Source organism: Pelodiscus sinensis, chromosome 9, assembly GCF_049634645.1.
Source record: "Pelodiscus sinensis isolate JC-2024 chromosome 9, ASM4963464v1, whole genome shotgun sequence".
NCBI lineage: Eukaryota > Metazoa > Chordata > Testudines > Trionychidae > Pelodiscus > Pelodiscus sinensis.
This window is the reverse complement of record NC_134719.1, coordinates 51,041,798-51,058,719: the sequence shown is the minus strand read 5'-3', so window position 1 is coordinate 51,058,719 and position 16,922 is coordinate 51,041,798.

The window sequence follows — 16,922 nt, the reverse complement described above, 5'->3', positions numbered from 1 at the left end:
GGCATAACCTTCAAGAGCCTAAGGTCACCTCCCAGCCACGAAGAGGCAATGGAGTAAGTATAACTTACTTCCAAAAAACTTTCTTCATCTCAGACTACTGGCATGACTGGCTTGCCAGGCTTCAAGAGATGTAACTCTTGCAGCAAAGCCATCCATATTTTGGATGGCCACTCACAGTAGGTATGCTGTTTGCAGGAGTACCCCCAAAATTGTGTTCAATGTAATAACAGCAGAGTGCATACCTGCAAAGGTAGAGACATCAGACTTAAACATCTCTTGGAAAAATTACTTAGAGTCATGTTGGATTCAGGCCAGCACTCTTCCTCAAGACAGGATTCTCCTCAGAAATCCTCAAAAGATAAAATAACTGGCAAAAAATGGCCAGCTTCCTTTCCCCTCAGGGGATGTTCATCTGTCAAATGATCGTAGATGACTTCTGCTCCTTCAGTGCTGGCAAGTCCACATATGACTTTTCAGACACCTCAGGCACTGACAATGGGATCACTGCCATGTGATCCAGTGCAAAGTTCCAGTCTGTCAGTTGCCTGCCACAAATGATTCACTGTCAGTCACAATACATAACACAATGCCAATGGGTGAGCTGGTGCTGATGTCACAAACGGATGCCATGGTACCAACGCATGAATCTTCAGCATTGCTTCAATGTCTGCTGTCACTGTTGCTCCCCACGTTGAACCTATTAACGCAGCCTCTGCACCTGACAATGCCATGGTCTGGAGCACCTATGCTGGCAGCACCATCCAAATGCAGGACAACCACAGTGCAGAGCCAATTCCTCACCAATTCAGAAGCTATCACTACAGACAGATCAGTCTGATTAGGCTATATTACCCCATTCCTCTTCATGCCTCAACCCATCCTCCTCCTGTGTTTTTTTCAGAGCTTCTTCTCACAAATAATTACTCCATTAAGAGGTAAATCATCTTGGAACAATAGAGTGGGTACCCACTCAACAGAGAGGGAAGGTGTTTTGTTCCCATTATTTTTGATAGAAAAAAAATGGTGGATGGCGCCCTATCCTTGATCTTCAATGACTCAACGGGTTAATCAAGAGACAAAAATTCTGGATGATTAACCAACCAACAATAATTCTGGCCCTAGAGCAAGGATATTGGTTTTCAGCCTTTGATCTGCCAGATGCATATCTTCATATCACCATGAATCCCACCGAGCAACCTTGCTTTGATTTGTCTTGGAGACAGATCATTACCAATACACAGTGGTTTTTTTGTGAGGGTACGGCCTGGTACGTAGTACCAGCACCTCCAGATGCAGTACTGGCACCTTCAGTCAGAGTTCAACAACTTTTCCCCTAGAGTACCGGCACTTTTTTTTTTTAACAAAAAAGGCACTGCCAATACAGGTGTCATACAGTCAGGTTTCGGGGTTCATCCCGAAGAGCTCCTGACAGGTCCTCTACTCCATCAATGATGAACTTTCAGCTGTGTGCATGCATGCATTTGCTCCTCTGTCTAATGTATTACCCATGCACAATTAGTTATCATGACAGACATTAATAGTTGTCAGTGAACAGACTCGCCACTATGCCATTACACCTTATGTAAGCCATGACAATATGCTAACCCCCATTAAACACCACACAGTGCCCTCCCTCCCCAGTCAGCCTTTGAGGTGCACTTTTATACACATGTACAAACAAGTCACAAATCACTGACGTATCAAATTGCTACCCTCTGTTACATGTTTACCACCCTTTACCTCACAGAAGTGGGGCTTACTTACTATTCTTCATTTTGTCAACTTCCTATCTATCTTGCTGTCAACTTCAACCCAGTCCTGAACATAGGTCTGTATGTACATTATGGGGAGGTGGTTGGTACCAAGATGTTTCTTATCAAGGCGTTCTGTTACAGCACCTCGGGAATGTGCTTACCGCCTGTGCCTGGTACCTGGACCTGGTACTTTATGCTTGACCTGGCTTATGCTATTTCGCTTTAGCCAAGCCTCTTTCCTGCCTACCATTTTACTGAGCCAAAGCCTTGCTCACTAGATTTGAGTGCTGCTGATTTTATGTTACCGACCCTCAACTTACTATAGCCAAAGGGATTCTGCCCCTTGGCCTTTCCATCGAACCATGGATCTTTTAAAAAATGTTAGTTGTCATAACAATACACCTCAGAAAAAAATAATCCTATTTCCTTATCTATGTGACTTTCTCCTGAAGACTGTCATTCTCTTGGAAGCCATTCAAGCAACTATGCCTGTTCTTTGCTTCCACAATCTGGGTCTGCTTCATCAAGAGCAACGAGATCAGGATAATGACTGACAACATGGCATGTATGTTAGGTGTGAACAGAGAGTGGGGAGTCTGGCCCCACTCCCTCTGCACTTTTAAAACTATGTAATTGAGTGCCTCCAACATAACAGTCACTTCTTCACCTCATAGGGTATTGTCTACACTACCCCGCTAGTTCGAACTAGCGGGGTAATGTAGGCATACCGCACTTGCAAATGAAACCCGGGATTTGAATTTCCCGGGCTTCATTTGCATAAGCGGGGAGCCGCCATTTTTAAAACCCCGCTGGTTCGAACCCCGTGCAGCGCGGCTACACGGGGCACGAACTAGGTAGTTCGAACTAGGCTTCCTAGTTCGAACTACCGTTACTCCTCGTGAAATGAGGAGTAACGGTAGTTCAAACTAGGAAGCCTAGTTCGAACTACCTAGTTCGTGCCCCGTGTAGCCACGCTGCATGGGGTTCGAACCAGCGGGGTTTTAAAAATGGCGGCTCCCCGCTTATGCAAATGAAGCCCGGGAAATTCAAATCCTGGGCTTCATTTGCAAGTGCGGTATGCCTACATTACCCTCCTAGTTCGAACTAGGAGGGTAGTGAGGACATACCCATACATACCTAGTTCCAAGAATACCACTGCAGACAAGTTCAGTTAATACCTCTCCCTCCAGCACAAACGAGGACTCAGCAACAACATCCTATCCAGTGTCTTTCAATTGTCCTCAGCTGGATCTCTTCATCACTATAATATAAGGAAATGCTCCACATTCTGCCCCAGAGCAGTTCTGGGAAAACATTGTCTGGGAGACATCTTCATGATTATATGGCTTGACATTCTCCTCTATGCATTCCCACTAATTCCTCTGTTGAACACATAAAATGAGGACAGACAGATCCAAGATCATTCTAATAAGCCCAGCGTGTCTCAGACAACCATGATATTCTTTCCTAATGAGGATGTCCGTCTGTCTCCCGATCCTCCTTCTTCTTCATAACCTATTATCACAAAATAGGGGCCAGTTATATCATCCCAGCATAGACAAGCTTCACCTCAAAGCCTAGCAACTCAATAGTCCTCTGATAAAGAACTGTCATACTCAGAACAAGTCTGTACAGTTTCACCACACAGCAGGACACTGCCCATGTGCAATACCGACCTGCTGAAGACTTTACTGTCTTTACTGTCTTTGCCCATCCTGTCACCAAACGGTTCATGAAAGTAATCCAAATGTTGTACCCAGATGTAAGACTACTGGCTGAGCAATGGGACTTGCACCTCTCCTCAAGGTCTTGAAGTACAAACCCTTTAAACCATGAGCCACTTGCCTCTTCTCCACCTTCTTGGTGGCAATTACATCTTCCAGATATAGGAGAACTTCGAGTGCTTGTATCCAGACCTTCACATACTCCCTTCTTTAGTGACAAAATCACACTCCATACACATCCTAAATTTCTGCCTAAGATACACTCTTCCTTACACCTGAATGAACTGATCCATTTGCCAACATTCTTCCCCAAACCACATGCTAGTACATTTGAAGCAGCAATGCATATGCTCAAAGTTTGTAGAGCATTATCATTCTATTTTGAAAGGACAAAACTGCTTATAGACCCCTTAGCTTTTTATAGCTAATGATCACTGATCATAGGACAAGGTTTTCTCCACCCAGAAAATATCCAAAAGGATATTGGACTGTATATGACTATGTTACCAGCTGAAATGAATCCACCCTCCTATTGCCATCAGGCCACACTCTACTAGATCTGTGTCACCTTACACTGACTTTCTCTGTAATGTCCCACTTTCTGAAATATGCAAAGCTGTCCACAGGGCATCGAACCTTACATTAGCCAAGCATTATGCTCTCATGCAGGGCCCATCACCAGACATTAGACAGCTAGAGTTATCTTGTCAACTATTACATTATCTGAAGCCTCAGCTATCCTAAGAGATACTGCTTTTTAGTCACCTGGAGTGGAGCACCCATAGGGACATCTCTTGAAGGAGAAGTGGATGTACTCACCCTGTGCAAGTAACTGATGTTCTTTGAAATGAGTGACCCTGTGGGTGCTCCACTACCCACTCTCCCTGCCTCTATTTCAGGATCTGGAGCATGCTTCATTGTAGAGAAAAAACCTGAGGAATCTGGACTGTGTATCTGCTATTCAGCATTAACAGCTCATGAGACAGGCACTTTATGTATATGACTTCAATGGGAACTGCTATGAAAATTTCTGATCGAAGGCAAAGGGTTGCAACTTGACTGGGAGTGAAGTACCTACAGGAACTCAGGGTGAGTATCCTCCTCCTCTCTGTGATTTCTTCACAATAAAAAGTGTCTGTTTCTATATTATTTCTCTATTTCTCTAATTCTCTTGTCTGAAGAAAAGCATTGAAAATTTTTTAATTCTAAAAATTCATTAAAAGGAACTTATACTCCTGAAGCTAATGTGTTTAAAATTCAGTCTTTTTTCTTGTGTCTGTTTGAAAAGTCTATATAATTATTTTATTTCAATTTCTAAATGAGTTCTTCAAAATTTTGTATAATAATTGATTGATAAGCAGATTTGCATGACTGAGTTAGCATGCTACTGTGAGGGAGGAAAAACACTGTGATAAGAACAGATATGAGTTTCCAGGTTTTTACATAAATACTATTGTTTTAACACAAATGATGAAAAACTCCACGACAAGTAACCCTTTTTAGTCTAATATATGCTTTTTTGATTTAAGAGTACAGTGATTAGAGGTTGAAAACCTCAAAGTCTAAGCATTAGATTTTTCTTGTGGTTGTTTGAAATTGGCTAAGTTTATGGAGTAGAAAATTGAGAATTTTGAACATTTTTTTAGTACATTCTTTTTAAATAGCATGTTTAGAGCTTCTGAAAGGACAGGTTTTTTCCATAGGTTATGAAACACTAAGGCAAAATATAGTAATTGCTGTCTGTAAACCTCTCAGAGACAACTGTCTAATTTGCCTTTATAGCCCCTGTAGGAAACTAAGTTTTTCTGAATAGACTTAAACTTTTTCAAAATAATTCTTTCAAGGTTATGGCATAGCTTTCCACAATGTATAAAAAATCAAATACATATTGTAATAAGTAAAGAGTACACTTAAAATAATTGTTTGTGTTTGCTGTTGACTCATTTAGTACTGGTTGTCAAACATGGATCAATAACTGAAATGTGAATGGCAGTGATTATTTTAGGCTAGTCATACATTAAAATGTCATATGCTTGGGATAATATTAGCCAAAGTGGTAGTATGCATGACATCACCTAACATTCTGAAGAAAGGGTATGTTTTGAATCTTGTATCCTTTGATTTTTATATTTGGTCAGTTTTGTTATTCACTGAGGGTACATCTACACAGCATGGCTATTTCAGGATACTGGAGGTACCCTGAAATTGTTACCCCACATCTTAACAAGCCACCCATTATTTCAAAATAGTTTTCAAAATAAAGGGCATGCTATTTTGGCATCCCTGTAATCCTCATTGCACAAGGGTTAAGGGATGTCTTGAAATAGCACATTATTTCAAAAATTGGTGTTGTGTAGATGCACCAACTTTCAAAACAAGATATTTTGAAATAGAATCAAAATATGATATGCAGTTTAGGCTGCGGTGTAGACAAACACTGAATAGGGACCCCCTGCACCAGCCAACTGAAGAAGTAAGTCCTTAACATCAATAAATTACTTATTATCAGGGTGGGATAGAGGCACTGCTTTATAATATACGTTTTTATTTTGACTAAAGAGTCCTGTCTCTCACAAAATAACCATATTTTTTCATCAGTAGGTTGTATCAATCCTAGGTAGAACATTGCTAAGCTTACACAAGTGATGAATTATTTCCAGTTTGTTTTAACAAATGTCTGTAAGGGTACGTCTACACACAGTGCTATGTTAGGATACTTCCAGTAACCTGAAATACCTAGTCTGTGTCTTTTAAATAAGCCTATTATTTTGAAATAGCTTTCAAAATAATGGGCTCACTATTCTGACATTCTTGTAAACCTCATTCCATGAGGATTAAGGGATGTTTTAGAATAGCTGTTTATTTCAAAACACACTCAAAATAAGCTACACAATTTGCATAGCTCAAATTGAGTAGCTTTTTTCGAGCTATGGGTGCAGTGTAGACACACGTTAAGAGACTGAATTGTGGAAGTGATTTGAGACCTATCTACATGTAACATATATTAGTTCTGTAAAAGAAATCAGAAGTGGAAGATGCCTGTTCTTCTAGATATCAGTCTGCTGCTAGCAAAAGTTATTTTTAGATTTGTCTTCTTCAAAATCTGTCAATTAACAATGTTTGTCATTGTCTCAGAAATGAAAATGCAGAGGAGTATTTCAGTGCAAAAGTGACTTTAATTGATAAAAGATCAGATAACAGATCAATACACTGCATCCTTAAGGATGAATCAACTAATGATATGAAAGAACTTTCTCCCAGCAAACATGAATGCAATGAGAATAAGAAAAATTATCAGCTACAATTGCACCAGTAGAGCAAGCTAGCATACAACTCTATCTGTCTGTCTGTCTGTCTGTCTATTTAAAAACAGATCTTCATGAAAAATGTTGGTATTATAAACATATGAACACAAGCAACATGAGGGGTCACATGCCGCTCACCTACCTCTTCCCTCTGGATTTGCTGTTCGGCTTGTACTGGATTTGTTCATCTGAACTGAGTATGCTCAGTGACACAATGGAAGCCTGCTGCCCTCATGCTTTGGACAGTTCTGGGTCTTCTCTGTGATATGAAACTAAACTACAGACTCCTTTTAGTGACCCCATTTATAGCAAACCATATTGATACTTTGACTCCTAGAAAGAAGTGACTGAAGTCACTTTTTATGAAAGGTCAGAGAAAGTAGTTTAAGTGTTTGCTAGTAAGTTGTTAATCAGATTTTTTTAAAGAGTGGATAGAATGACAGAGATAAAGAAGGGACAGCTGCTCACTCTGAAGCCAAAGATGATGGAGAAGGAAGTGTGAGGATTTCCCCCTTGCAGTGCTAGAGAACGTAGAGGCAGACTGAGGAGCGGGGCATATACATGGGCTTAACAGAGACTGCTACCATAAAATTTGTGATTAGAAGAAAATTTGTGGAAGAAAACAAGCCTTCACTCCATGTTTGTAAGCGACAAGTAGCCAGAGGCAGTTTTATTACGAGCTGCAGATAGGAAAAACTGATTCGGACAGGGGGCGAGTCGTCCCCTCTCCCTCCCGCCCCCCCCCCCCCCCGAGGCAGATCTTCAAATACAAGCAATTATGAAGTGGTTTATATACTGTCCATTATATATAATTACGAAAAACAATTAGTCTCCTTCCCATTACAAACTCCAATGGCTAACAGTTATTTTAATTCCACCCAGATGCTCCTCATCCCAAGGTCCTTGCCAGAGTCTGCATTCTATCCTTATCTCCATATGGAGGCAAGAGGCGAAGGTAGCGTCTTATTACTGCTCTCGTGTTGTCAGGCCACAGACTTAGTCTGACTCTTGCTCTCTTGCTAATAAGACTAAGATGGCTGCACACAAATTCCCTTATTCCCTTTTTCCTGCCTCCACAGCACCCATATGCAAAGAAGAAAAGTGGGCTTTTTTCCTATTTTTCTTTAGAAAAGATATTTTGACTGAACCAGATTTCTAATTTAAAACATTTTTGTACACATTTTCAATTCTCTACATAGCTAATTAGTATCAAGTAATTAGTACTTTTAATAAGTAATTTAACTCTGGGTACTGGGAGCCACTGAACCCTTGACAAGGTCCCTCATGAAAGGCACTTAAATAAAGTAAGCTGTCATGGGAAAAGTCTTCTAACAGACTGATAACTGATTAAAAGATAGGAAACAAAAAGTAGCAATAAATGGTCAAATTTCAGAATGAAGAGAAGTAACTAACTGGCTACGTCTAGACCGGCATGATTTTCTGCAAATGCTTTTAACGGAAAAGTTTTTCCATTAAAAGCATTTGCGGAAAAGAGTATCTAGATTGACACGGATGCTTTTCTGCAAAAGCACTTTTTGTAGAAAATCATCCATGCCAATCCAGATGCGCTTTTCCTCAAAAAAGCCCTGATTGCCATTTTCGCGATTGGGGCTTTTTTGCACAAAACAAATCTGAGCTCTCTACACTGGCCCTTTTGCGCAAAAGGACTTTTTTCCGAATGGGAGCAGCATAGTATTTCTGCAAGAAGCACTGATTTCAGACAGTAGGAAGTCAATGTTCTTGCGGAAATTCAAGCAGCCATTCTAGACATAGCCACTGTGTCCCCCCGGATCTGTGCTGCAACCAGTCCAATTCAACATATTCATCCATGATCTGGTGAAAGGAGTAAGCATCGAGGTGGCAATATTAGCAGTTGATCCCAAATTGCTCAAGCTAGTTAAGTCTAAAGCAGATTGTGAAGAGCTTCATAAGGATCTCACAAAACTAGGTGACTGGGTAACAAAATGGCAGATGAAATTCAGTGTTGATAAGTGCAAAGTAATACATATTGGAAAACAATCCCAACTATAGACATAAAATGATGGGGACTAAATTAGATGTTATGACTCAAGAGATCTTGGAGTCATTGTGAATAGTTATCTGAAAACAACCACTCACTATATAGTGACAGTCAAAAAAGTAAATAGAATGTTGGGAATTATTAAGAAAGGGATAGAGAATAAGACAGAGAATATCTTATTGCCTCTATATAAATCCATGGTACGCCACATCCTGAATATTTCCTGTAGATGTGGTCGTCTCATCTAAAATAAAAAAAGATATCTTGGCATTGGAAGAGTTCTTAAAAGGGCAACTAAGTTATGCTATATAAGGTAGTTAATAGGACTCTGAATTTTCAGCTCGGACAAGAGACAACTAAGGGAGAATATGATAGAAGTCTGTAAAATCATGACTGGTGTGGAGAAGTGAATAAAAAAGAGTTATTTACTCCATCCCATAACACAACCACTAGGGGTCACCAAATGAAATTAATAGATAGCAGGTTTAAAACAAACAAAAGGGAGTATGCAACACACAGTCAGCCTGTGGAATTCCTTGTCACAGGATGTTGTGAAGACCAGGACTTTAACGGGATTAAAAAAAACCTAGATAGATTCATGGAAGATAGGTCCATCAATATTTCTAGACAAGATGGGTAAGAATGGTATCCTTAGCCTCTGGTTGAGGCTGGAAATGGATGACAGGAAAGGGATCACTTGATGATTATCTATTTTGTTCACTCCCTACGGGGCATCTGATATTGGCCACTATTGGAAGACAGGATACTGGGCTAGATGGACCTTTGGATGGACCCAGTATGGCTGTTCTGAAGGTACTAGAGACAGAACAGAAAGTAGGTGCTACAGCAGCCTGGCTTATCTCCATGACAGTGGTACTGAGGCTGATCTCTTGCCTATACCTTTCTAATTTGTCCAAAGACCTGCAAAAGACTTCCAGTTTGAAGAGCCCAAATGCTTCACAGAGGAGACTGGTTCTTATCTACACATCCTGATGGATTCCTGGACCATATAATGCTCCCTCGAAATTTACATTGCAGGAGAGAAGAGAACACATACCTCTCAGCAACAGCATAAATCACAACTTCCTCAATACCCACCATCTCAGCATTGTTATGAGCCACAGTGTAAGAGGACCAGTTCTGGATAAATGAAGTAGTCCACAGTCCAGTCTACTACCCCGCAAATTACCTCTTCTAAGCACTTTTGGTTGGTCGAGGTCCCAGACAATTCAGTTGCCACCAACACATCTGACACACCTGCCCAGAAGTTACCTGGGCTTCTTTCACAGCAATAGTATAACCTCTGACTGATGGGTCCTAGAGATTATTTTGAAGAGTTATGTCATTCAGTTCACATCCATCCCCTTTTCCAACCCTCCTTCCCTATCTTTACCCCTTTAGGGACCCTCTCATGAGAACCTGAGTCTCTTCAGGAAGTATATAATTTATTATGCCATTGAACAAGTCCTTGCACAATCCAGTAAAAAGGGGTTTTACACCCATTATTTCCTGATCCCCAAAGTGAAGCAAGGTCAGAGTTTCATTCTAGATCTAAGAACATTAAACAAATATGAGAAGGCACAGACATTCAAGTGCGTCATGCTAGCAGCCATTATTCCAGCTCTAGAGGAAGGAAATTATTGGCTTCCAATCCTGAGTTCATTATTTGAAAATAGCTTTCTGGTCTATAAGCATTATTGTCCAGTGTGCAACAGGATGAAGCAGGGAAATAATTTAACTGGAGTTCAAATGGAGCTAATCTGTTAATTCCATAAGATACGGCAGCTCATGTGCAGCATACACTACTGCAGCTGGATCAGTTCTGTCTGGCTGTGTCTACATTGGCATCCCTTTCCGGAAAAGGGATGCTAATGAGACACATTGGAATTGCAAATCCCCCGCGGCATTTGCGTTTACATGGCTGCTGCTTTTTTTCGGCTTGGGGATAAGCCAGAGAAAAGCACCAGTCTAGACGTGCCCTAGTTATAGCTCCCAGTCCCAATTTAGGGGATTTGCATAGGAAGTTCTTGCTTATTATTAGGCTCAATGTGGGTTCTGGGATGGCTGAGGAAGCAGGAAGACTATTCTCTGGACTCCTGAAAGGTTAGCGATGAACCCAGGGAGCCAAGTGACATATACTGCCTGCTCAGCAATCCTGGAACATGCACAGTGAATATCAAAAGCTCAGGTTCTTCAGCAAGAGATGAGCTATTTCCATAGGGTTGTTTAGGGGCTCAAGAGAGGAGGCACAGCATGACAGGGGTGGCTCCAGCAGGTGCAGGGATCCTCCAGCTACTTGGGGGACCCTACCCACAGTGAAGTCAGAAGTGGTCTCAGTCAGAAGGGGTGTGGCTAGGAGGTTAGTCTCTCCAAAGGTGGGTTTTTACCTATGCCCCTGGCTATATTCATAGAGTTGTTAGTGTATGTCCACTGTGAACCATAACACATACTTAACTTACACATATAACAGACAAATATCTCACCTGTGGAAGAAAAGGTGCTTTTCATCTTTACTAGTGATCAGTCTCAGTTTTTCTTCAATCAGCACACAGTCAACCTCTGGAACTCCTTGCCAGGGGATGTGGTGAAGGCTAGGCCTTTACAGGGTTCAAAAAAGAGTTAGATAGATTCATGGAGGTTAGGTCCGTCAATGGCTATTAGCCAGGATGGGTAGGAATGGTATCCCTAGCTTCTGTTTCTCTGGAGGTGGGTGATAGGGGAGGGGTCATGTGAGGATTACCTGTTATGATCCCTCCCTCTGGGGCATCTGGTATTGGCTATTGTCAGCAGACAGGATACTGGGCTGGATGGACCATTGGTCTGACCCTGTAAGGCTGTTCTTATGTCTCTAAAAAATGATTTAGAGCTTATTTAGAGCAGATTCTTCTATGTATTTACATAACTCCTTCCAATATATGCATTTCACAGTGATATTGATGACCACCATGACACAGTCTTCCTTTAGAGACATCACTTGATGCACTGTGATGAGCTAGGAACCATATGTCTCTGCCAGTCTGCTACGAAGAGGTCCCTTGGTCACAACATCAGATCCCTGTTTGCCACCAAAAATATGTGCAACATTTAAAGTCCCACTTGCACTGGGGAAGCAAATAAAAGCTGAACTAGGTTAATTGTGATTCTGTTGACTAGTATAAAGAGCTGTCTATCTCCTTCAAATATTCTGAGCAGAAAAGCAAAGGAAAAGGCTACGATAGAGCATAGATATTCAGCAAGAAAAGAGCTCTGTCATGTCAGCTATAGAGTTTGGTAAATATGGGCTGCACTGTACATGGAAGCCTGGAATGATTTCAAAACATTTTCCAAGAAGCTTCTATAGTTTTAAAGAACTAAACCCTTTCAATTTGGATTGCTGTGTTTCACTACTGCTAGAACTATCACAGTATTAACATTGTCTTATATGGAACCACTTAATTTTGTGTGAGATTTTTGTCCTAGTGCTATACTCCATATAACTGTGTTGCTGCTATTTCTTCTGCTTGTGCCTTTCACAAAGATTCTGTTTCCTAGTAAAAAGATGATGTAGCTCAATGTGATCTTTCTGAATGGAAAAACCATGTTGTTGTGGTTTGTATATGTACCCAGCAAGAAATGAGGAAACTACATTAGGTTATTCAGAAACCCTCTTTTTACAGTAAGTATCTGGGGGTATGTCTACACTACCCCGCTAGTTCGAACTAGCGGGGTAATGTATGCATACCGCACTTGCTAATGAAGCCCGGGATTTGAATTTCCCGGGCTTCATTAGCATAAGCGGGGAGCCGCCATTTTTAAATCCCCGCTGCTTCGAACCCCGTGTAGCGCGGCTACACGGGGCTCGAACTAGGTAGTTCGGACTAGGGTGCCTATTCCGAACTACCGGTACTCCTCGTGAAACGAGGTGTACCGGTAGTTCGGAATAGGCACCCTAGTCTGAACTACCTAGTTCGAGCCCCGTGTAGCCGCGCTACACGGGGTTCGAAGCAGCGGGGATTTAAAAATGGCGGCTCCCCGCTTATGCTAATGAAGCCCGGGAAATTCAAATCCCGGGCTTCATTAGCAAGTGCGGTATGCATACATTACCCCGCTAGTTCGAACTAGCGGGGTAGTGTAGACATACCCTGGTTGACCTGCAGTGTGAATGAAGGGCATGTGCACTCAGACACAGGATAGTATTGTGACTAAAGCACAGATGGAGATTAGAATATCTAGGTTCACTTTCTGGTTCAGCTACAAACTTATGACTTTGGGCTAGCCTCAGTTCTCCATCTGTAAAATTAGGTTAATACTTCCACTGAGTGACACATTTAAATTCTTCCACTGTCAGAAGAGAGGATACTAAGCTAGATGGACCTTTGGTTTGTCCCAAGTATGGACATTCTTAGGTTCTTAAGGGACTGTGTCTTACTATATACTTGTACTGAGCCTTGGTTCCTCATTTTGCCTGGAGCCTTTAGGAGTTACCATAGCAGAAATAAGTAATGATATATCACAACTATTTAGAACTGCATTGCCTGAGGGAAGAAGATTGATAAATGACCTGTCATCATTTTAAAAAGTAACAACCAAGAAACAGAAGGACATAACTGCATTATCATTGTGTTGTTGTTCATTTGAAGCCTTGAGAGGATGTCTCGTTGGATAGATGCTGCATAGAATAGTTTACGATTTTACGGTTTTTGCCATTTTAGCAAGGACCAATTGATAAACCAATTCAGGGACAAGTGTTTCAATAGTGGCACTGCAAACAATGATTAATAAGATATATGCCTCCCGTGTTCATTTCCTTCTGATTGCTTCATATTCTTTGACTTGGCTTGATAAAAATAGGAATGACTTAGCAGAACAACAACACTACACTGCTAACCACTTTACTGATATTTTGATCCTGTACTTGTTTGATCACTGACTTGTCTGCTAGGGGGAAAATCAGCACTGTCATAATTTTTAGAGAAAACTCTGACCCAATGTGCAGTAGTGAATACATTATGGCAGGTGGAACAAATCTTCCTTGGATAAAAGTTAAAACTCATTTTGGTATAAATATAGATCACACAATTGATTCTGCAACAAGCATATCAGAAAACTAAGATACGTTTCACCTGGATTCTAGATTACATTTATAGAAAGTGATCACTTAAAAGAAGGTTTCTTGGTTGCTTTGTTAGCTCCATGTTCAATGTAGAATTTAAATATATCTTCAGAAGCTGCTACTCAGTAAATGATATTTACATTTCTCTTCTTGAGTTTTTGTGATATATTATTTTAATATAGCTGTCTTTAAAGATAGAAACAATGCATGTAGTAGCATGTGCTCTAGATGAAGATCTCAGGATGGAGTCTTGATAATAGATTGTTAAATTTTTGCAATATTGTTCCTTTCCCCCCTTGTATTACAAAGAAAATTCATGGTCCTGGAAATTAGTGCAGAAAGCTCTGTTTGATATATTTTTTTTCTATCATTACAATTTTGCAAGCCTACATTGTATGTCAGAACATTTTGACCTGTGAATACTGGCTTCTGTGCTCTCTGGCCAACATATTCAACATCTTATTGTCTCATATGACCTTGTCATCTGAGTATTGACTGCAATACTCTTTCAGATTTTCCGTAAGGGGGACTACCTGAATCATGCCTCTTTCATTCTGTAGACTATCAATGCTTATCTCACCTGGTGTCCAACTGAGCATCCTCATTTGGGCACTGGAAAGAAGTCCTTTTTTGTTCCTCGTTGTCCAGCATTCCAACCTGTTCATCCTGACTGGCCTAATCATGATTGCATTTACTTTGCTTTTTAGTTTACTTAGCATATTCTTATGGTAGATAATTCCTGTCAGCTCTCTCCACTTACACCACACTCTTTTCATATGACTTCTAATTTTTTGATCCACAGTCCTATCGTTGCTCAACCTGGAACTGAGGTATATAAATCAGTGCACAGACTTTGGCTTCTCATTGTTCCTCTCAACAAAGTATCACGTGCATTCCATCTTTAATAGGCTGATTCATATGCTATTTTCTTCTAATTCAGCCCTCCATTGTTCTAGGTCCTTTCCTGTACATATTTATGTTCCCAGAACAACACATAATTGAAAAGCATGTTCCATGGAGCCTTTCTGCTGATCTCCTGGATCAAGGTGTCCATTACAATCAAACACGGGAATGGGCTTAACTCTGATCCTTTATTGCAGACCTACCCTGCTTGTGAATAACTCAGGTTCAGATGCTTTTCACTACTGTTGTGTTATCCCCATTCATGTCCATGATAGTCTGAACATATTTCTCTAGGATCTCTGTTATGTGCTGTCTCTAAACCCACAAACTCTGAATGCAATTCATTTCATTTCTCCATCTAAGGCTATGGCTAGACCAGTGTTTTTGAAAGTGTACTGCGAAAACACTTTAATAAGGGTGTGTCTAGACTAGAGGGATGTAAATTAAGCACTTCAAAATTGCAAATGAAGCCTGGATTTAAATATCCTGCACTTCATTTGCATAATCGTGTCATGGCGCTCTTTCAAAAAAGAGCACTATTTTGAAATTGAAACGACAGTCTAGGCGAGGGTCTTTCGAAAAGGGAAGCCTTTTTCGAAAGATCCTGTAAACCTCAAAAATTAGGTTTACTGGATCTTTCAAAAAAGGCTTCTATTTTCGAAAGAACTGCATCTAGACTGTGGTTTCAGTTTCGAAATAGCACTTTTTTGAAAGTGCATTATGATGCAATTATGCAAATGAAGGGCGGGATATTTAAATCTCGTCTTCATTTGAAATTTCAAAGTGCTTCATTTACATTCCTCTGCCAACAGAGGGATGTAGTCTAGATGTAGCCTTTCAGAAACACTTTAAATGGCCACCCCTGTTTGTTTATATACTGGCGCCACGGAGCCTTGCGGGTTCCGTTTCATCCTTTGCAGCCAAGGGGAGCTGTGGGAAGCGATGGCTTGGCCCACGGTACACTTTCAGAAACACTGGTTTAGACTGCAAGCTTCTTTAGGAAAAGTACACGTGTCACTTCTGTCGAATTACCTAGCATTGCCCCGATCTACTCCTTGTAGGCAAAGACCTATTGAGCATGTGTGATTGGCACAACTTTTACAAACTGGTTGAACAGGCCTGATGCTCTTGGTTTAAAATAGGAGTTCGTTCTCCTAGATGAGATGTCTGCTATGGTTCATGAGCCTGGTCTGCCTGGAGCCACAGCACAAGAGATCAAATATCAAGCCCCTTCAATATCAGCATCCATTTAGAATCCATTCATATGGATTTGATTTAATGACTTCTGCTTCATTTGGAAAATAAACTACAAAAATGATTTTGAGAATGGGAGAGATAAAAAGTTTAAAATAACAAACACAAAAGACTCAACAAATTACCTTAGGACAGGGGTTGACAACCTACAGCACGCTTGCCATAAGTGGCCCCCAAGCCAATTTTCAGCAGCACACAGGGCGCGAGCTCTGCCCCGCCCTTCCTCTGCCATGCAGCTACTGGAGCCCTCCCTCTTCCCTGCAGCAGGTTAGGCTTCAGTGGGAGGAGACAGCCCTGGGGCTGAGGCACATCAGTAACATTTCTGGGGCTGGCCCAGGACTGTGTAGCCTTGGCAGCAGCGTCCAGGACTGCATGGCTGCTGCAGTTTCTGCAAGGGGGCACGAAGCCAGGCAAGCATCCCACTTGCTCCCCAAGCTCCCTCCCTCACTCCCCTCCCACCTCTGCCAAGACCCTGCACTCCCAGCTTGCTCTGACACCCTCCCTTGTTCCTGCACCTTTCCTCCTGGCCAGACACTCTCTTTCCTGGCCAGATGCCCTACTCCCATCCTGCTCCTGCATCCACCGTTGCTCCTGCACACTCCCACTTGGCCACACACTGCACCCTCTGTTGCTCCTGCTCCCTCCACCTAGCCAGAAACTCTGCTCCCAGCCTGCTTCTGCACTCTACCTCCCTCCCAGACCTTGCTACCTCTCCCCCTTCTGCACTCTACCTCCCTCCCAGACCTTGCTACCTCTCCCCTTTCTGCACTCTATCTCCTTCCCAGATCCTGCACCCCTATCTCTACCCCACTCACTGGCATCCCTGTCCCACATACTGAGCCCCTCATTTTTGTCCCTACCCCCAAAGAC